Source organism: Chrysochloris asiatica, unplaced genomic scaffold (assembly GCF_000296735.1).
Source record: "Chrysochloris asiatica unplaced genomic scaffold, ChrAsi1.0 scaffold00391, whole genome shotgun sequence".
Taxonomy (NCBI): Eukaryota; Metazoa; Chordata; class Mammalia; order Afrosoricida; family Chrysochloridae; genus Chrysochloris; species Chrysochloris asiatica.
In genome coordinates, this window is record NW_006408909.1 from 1189178 (window position 1) to 1195952 (window position 6775).

Here is a 6775-nt window from a genome sequence, read left to right on the forward strand (position 1 = left end):
GCTAGTTTCCAGGTTTCAGAGAAGTGGTGAAGGGACAAGAGGTACAACAACACAGAGGTGGGGTACCGGTGATGTCTCCATGAGAGCCTGGGATGAACCATGGGGTCCAAGGTCTGCACAGTAGTCACCAGCACTTGAGGGAATGAGTCCCAGACATCCCCTGACTTCCTTGATTGTACCTCATTGTCCTGTTTGTACCACAAGCTCTTTCCCCTGAGCTCTCAGGAAGTGACTATTGAGTGGCCACTGGTGGTCTAGCTCCAACAGGACACAGACTGCTCTTGTCTTCTATGTTATAACCTAGTTCAGAGGATCTGAGTCTTGTGTAATGAGTATACTTGGCTAAAAATGCTCTGAAAGATGTCCTGGTCCCCCAAGACCATGAATGTCACTTTATTTGGAGAAGGGTCTTTGCAGATGGGAAGATCATCTGGATTATCAGGGTGACTTCACATTCACTGATAAGTGTCCATAGAAGAGGAATACAGAGAAATTAGACACAGACAGAAGAGGTGATATTTTAACAAAGCAGATACTAGAAATCAAAAGAGGAGATCCCAGAAGCCAAGGAATGCCTGAGGTTTCCAGGATCTCCCCTAGATCCTCTGGAAGGAGCGAGGCCCTATTAACACCTTGACCTCACCCAGGGAAACTGGTCTCCAGACCCATAACAGAAGAAGTTTTTCTTGCTTTAAGTCACCAGATTTGTGGTGTTTTGTTACAGCTGTCATAGGATCCTAACAAAATAAGAGAGGGTTAAGGAAGAAGGCAATCTTGGTTGGGTCTATGGTTGGAGTGGGTGCTACTGGGTGGGGAATTCCCTTAAAGAGGGAAGGGGCTAGTTGGGATAGGGGGCTGCTGCCTCTTGTGACTAGAAGAAGAATTTCCCACTGAGGCAGGCAGCTGGATAGTCTGGGCTAAGGACCAGTCACCTCAATTAGGTACCTATCAAATTTGTCTTCTTAGGTGTCTGAGTGGACTCTATCTTTCAACTTTTGTGATTAGCAGCTGAGAGCTTTACCTGTTGGCTTGACCCAGGGAGTTCAATTAAAAGTGGTGTCAAAAGAACCATGATTACTGATGCTGTCAGTGTCATGAAATAAATTCTGACTCACATTGACCCCATGTGACAAAGGAGAACAGCCCCATTGCATTTTCTAGGCTGTAACTGTTACAAGAGAGCCTGAGTGGGGTTGATCTGCCAACCTTCAGTTGACTGCTGAGTGCTTAACTCTTTCTCCACCAGGGCAGGGTGAAACTATGGAGCAGTGAAGGATGCACATAGAGCTTGAATGGAGTGTGAAGGCCTTGCACTTGGAGGTTGGACCTTAGACAAATGTGCCCACCTGACAGGGTCTTGAGCAGGTGAGGTGCTCTCAGGTTGTGTGCTGTTTTGTTGATCTTCCCACAGCTCTGGATGGAATGAGTTCTCTGGTTCCGGTTTCCCATAACAAGATATGTTTTCTCAGTAATGACAAAAATAAATAAATAATAATAATTCTGAAGCACAGGCGTCTAAGAGGAATGAGAGAAAGTCTACTTGTGTTTCAGGGACTCTCTTCTCCTGGGCTGCATAGTACAGCCTTCTGAGAGTCATCGCTGGCGACTCGTCCAGTATTGTTGGCAGGCACTTTCTGTTTTCCAACCATCCTGTGGAAAAACGACCGGTCCCATGCTCACTTCTTCCTCACCAAAGCCTTCAACAGAACCTCCTACCAAATCTCCCAACCCCCTCTTTCCACTGTTAGAATCAAGGACATATTTGCAGATGTCAGCTCACGGGCACTGAATCAGGAGACCAGGGTTTGGCCTACTCTTATGAGTTTGCTGGCTGTGACCAAGGCATGCTGGAAAGATCTTGGTTCCCCATGTGCAATCTGTGTTAACTACCTTAGACTATCTCCAAGGACAGTAAACTCCAAAGGGTTTGTGATCCCCATACAGGTAATTCCTTGCTTGATAATGACAGATGAAAAGAGATAAAGATAGAGGTAAAGGAAGAGACAGATAGAGAAAGAGTTGTTAGGTGTCACTGAGTCAGTTCCTACTCATAGAAACCCTGTGGGGAGCAGAACAAACACTGCCCAATCCTGCATCATTCTTACAATTGTTGCAACCACTGTGTTAATCCATGTCAATGAGGATCTTCCTTTTTTTGGCTGACACTCTTCTGGTGTGGCTCTGTAAGATTGGTTTGAATTGCAAGGTTGGCCATTCAAACCCACCAGCCACTCCTCAGAAACCCTATACAGGGTTGCTATGAGTTGGAACTGATTTAGCTGCACTTAACATCATCAAGTAAGATGCTCTTCTCTAGGAACTGGTCCCTCCTGATAACATGCCTCAAGTATGAGACAAAGTCTCACCATCCTCAATTCTAAGACGTATTCTTCCAAGACACATTTGTCTATTCTTCTGGCACGCCACAGTATGTTCAATACTCTTTGATAACACCTTAATTCAAAGACGTAAATTCTTCTTTGGTCTTCCTCATTCATTGTCCAGCTTTCACATGTATATGAAACAATCGAAAATACCATGGCTTGGTTCAGGCACAGCTTAGTCCTCAGTGTGACATCTTTGCTTTTTAATATTTTAAAGAGGTATTTTGACCAAAAGAGTAAAATCTCTGCAAGCCGGGTCTCAACCTTGTCCCAGATGTCTAACCTGCGTCCTTCCTCCATTCCAACCTGGAGGCTATTTCATAATTTCAGGATGCAGGTGACAGCCACTAATCTGCTTTTGTTGAGCTGCCCCAGCTGATGAGAGCCTGGCTGTGATGGCTATTGTGATGGAAATTGCACAAGCAAGGTAATGGGAAAGAGAGTTCATTAAGAGTTGGAGACAATTGCTGAAGATGAAGGATACAAAATATTAGAGGAAAAGTTTTTTTTTTCTTTTTTCAAAAGACTTGGCTGTTTGGTGACTTGTCTCTTGTAACCACTTTTCAATCAACAACTAAGACATCAAAGCAGTGTCATGTTACCTGAACAAATACTAGATTTAAGTAAGAAATATGTTAAAGTCCTAGCTGAGGAAAACAGGAACACAGTGGATGTTGAGAATGGAGCTTCCATGGCAGGATATGCTGATATGAAAAGAATGGTTGCTGTCTTTTTGGATGATATTTTACAGCGCTTGGTGAAGCTGGAGAGCACAGTCAACTATATTGTTGTGAATGGCTCAGACACCAACACTATCAATGGTACTAGTGGAAATTTGATGCCAGTAACCACAAATTAATGAATGGATAAATCCTATAGGCAGCATTAGATAGCAGTTGAAGATTACCTCACGCTACTACATTCACCATGGATTATAGCCTATAGCAGAAAATCTTTTAAATTGATGACTAGAGGACAGATTAATAATTTATAATAAAAGCCCTATGCATTTTCAAGGAGTATGCTGGATTCATGGAACCCTAATTCTGTATATAAAAATGTAAAGTTACTAGTTTGCTCTCAGGTGAGCCTCTTCAATGCTTTATTATATCTCTAAAAGGAATCTGGTGACATGGTTGATGGAGTAAGCAGGTAGGCGAGCTTTGTATAAAGTTTTTGTGTTTGAGATGAAATGGAAACAAAAACACTGAAAGACATGGATTCATATCTATATTTATTTTAAATAAAATGTGTTTTTCAGACAAGTGAAGACATAAATATTATCACTGAATCATTCTGCCATTTGTTTTCAATAGATGTAACTGTTAGACTAATACTTTCAGAAAATGTGCTTACTTCCACTACTATATTTTGTTACTCAGATTATGAGCAAAGAAAGGAAGTATAATGTTGAAAATAACGTTTTAAAATTATGACCCAAAGAATATCTTCTTTGTACTATCTTTCAGAATACTGAAGGTTAATTATTGTATATTTTTAAAAATTACATTTATAGGAGTATAATCTTGAAACGGGTAGCAGTCACTGTCCGTACCCTATTCTAAAACCGGGACAATTTAATAACATTTAAATAAAATTCTTTAATCTCATAGTTAGCACGTTCTTACATATAGTCCAAGGAAATAAAATTTATTTTTATGATGATATTAAATATATATATTAAGTCATGGTTTTTCACATACATAGATTTTAATTTAAAAGTTTAACCCTTTGAGGGTCTGTGCTATCATGAAAGCTCAAAGCGCATTTTTTGTTTTTATTATATTGGAGAGAGGTGAACTGAAATATTAGAGAGATTGGAACTCTTGAGAATTTTAGCCAGTTGTGTATAATAAAGGTAATTGTGCCACACTAAATTGCTTGGAAAATGTTAACATATAAGAGTATCCCACTTTATGAAATTTTGTATTTATATAACAGATACATTAGGTATTCATTTTATATAATGACCACTTAAAAATAATAAGAACATTTAAAATAAAACAAATTATGAAGAGACTATTACTTAAAAATACTAAGAACATTTAAAATAAAATTTAAATTATGAAGACAGACTATCTTTTTTTTTTTAAACTGTTTTATTATGAATTATGTGATAGTTTACATGGGAAAACATTAGTTTTACATTCATCCTATCATTTACTGTTGCATTGCCATGGTTATAATCCCCTCCAGGCATCATCAATCAACCAAAGAGTACACCCCATGGCCTGCCCCTAGTTGTCAGCATAGCCTCTCTCCCTCTCTGGGTCTAGAGTTCCTAGCCACTCCATCTCTCCACATCGTCGTCTCTGCCTCCATCTCTGGTGTCATTGCTTCTCTGGGTATGGTATCGCACTCCACTCTTCTCCCTTGATGGTCCCAGGGGTCTCTGCTCCTGGCCTGCAAAGTCAACCACTTCCTTACTTTTGCTATAAAACATCTACCTTTACATTTCCAACCCTCACAGTCAGTCCTGATATGAATTATTCACTATTGTACCATATGAGTGCTATCCCCATCTCCTTTCATCAGACCCGCCCAGACAGATTGAATACTACTCAGTGGAGATTCTACCTTCCTCCACTCCCTCTGGATCTAGGCTCCCTCTTGAAAACTTGTAAGCCAATCACTTCTTGCCTTTGTGCCCTGCCCCCTCATTTTGGGTCGTCAATGTCCATGTTACCCATCCCTGTCTACCTTGTGAATGATCCTCGCTGTAAAGATTTGTTCCCTCTTTTGAGCTACTGCATCCATAGGTAAACGTCAAGTTCATCAAATTGTAGCAGATTACTATTTTTTTACCTCTTCTTTCTTCTTCTAGTTAAGCTCTGATCATCCAGTCATTGAAGCCAGGTCAAGTGGGTATTATCTGCAAGTGTGGGTGTTCTTGTGCATATGGCTGGGCTTCATATCAGCTGGATGCTTCACTCTCCACTCTAGTCCTCTGTGGCTATGTCACTGACTCTGGGCCCAAGAGTCCCCAGGTCTTGCCAAACTGCTGGCCAATCAGGTCTTCACCTGGGTTCACAGGAGTCTGTTGAATGTGGTAAGGCTTAGCTCGAAGCTTCATTGCTATTTTTCACTCACTTCCCCTTATCGGTGATGAACGTGATCACAAGTCAGAGCATGTGTCTGCTTGAGTATTACCAGTAAGTCTTGGAAGGGGGTTTGTCTTGAGGGGACCCAACCACTTGCTTTGATGTCTCCTGAGTGAGCAACTTGCTTGTTATTGTAGTAATCAATCGCACTGCCATTATTGTTTTGTATTTTTCATGTTGGTCTTTCTTTCAAGAAATATCTTCTGTTCTTCTAGCCGCTCCAGGCTGATCTGCTTGTACTTTCCAGTGGAAATTTCCTACCTCAGAAGATTCTGGATGGGGTACAGGATTCCACCTATGGTCTTATGGAATGTAGAGGCTCCACAGGAAGTCTCCTTCACTGGGCAAGTTATAGCCCCATTTTACATATTCCCATCAGTTATAAGCAATAGACAGACTTACAAGCTTTCTGTGGTGATATTTCTGGCCATTCCTTTCTTTCCCCCACGAGTATCTATTTTATAATGGTATGCAAGGAAACCAATTTCAAAAGACAGCCAAACATCTTAACATTATTCCCCTCTTTTACCCATTCAAACCATGCCTCAATCCCTGTATCCTGGAGCCCTGTTGTTCCAAGGTTGTGCATACATCATCATTTACCTCTGATCACTCAACCCATGCAAACCTGCCTAACTGTTTTCCCATCCGCCTATTCTTCCATTCCCCTCCCCCTTCGTGTGTATTAACCCCTCCCTGTGAACCACAAGGTCAGTAGTTCGAAACTACCAGCTACTCTGTGGGAGAAAGATGAGGCTTTCTGCTCCCGTAAAGATTTACAGCCTCAGAAACCCTGTACAGGATCGTAACAACAACGACAACAACAACAGCACCCAAACTATCCTGTGTCTATTTCCTACTCTGTGCTCCACCTTCCCCTATATCCCCTCACCCTACCCTCCATATCCTGGCAACCAGCAAAGAATCCCTGCCCTCTTTAGTATGGGTTCTTTTTCTTACTCTTTAACAGTAGTGGTCCTATGAAGTATTTCTCCTTTTGTGACTAATTTCACTCAAAGGAGCTCTGGTAGTGTAGTGGTTATGAATTGGGCTGCGAACCGCAAGGTCAACAGTTGGAAACTACCAGCTGCTCCACGGGATAAAGATGAGGCGTTCTGCTCCGGTAAAGATTAACAGCCTCGGAAACCCTGTGCAGGGTCGCTATGAGTCGGAACCGACTCCACGGCACATAACAACAACAACAATTTCACTCAACATAATGTCCTCAAGGTTCATCCATGTTATGTTATAGTTTACAGCTTCCTTGTACTCAAGGTAGCATAATATTCC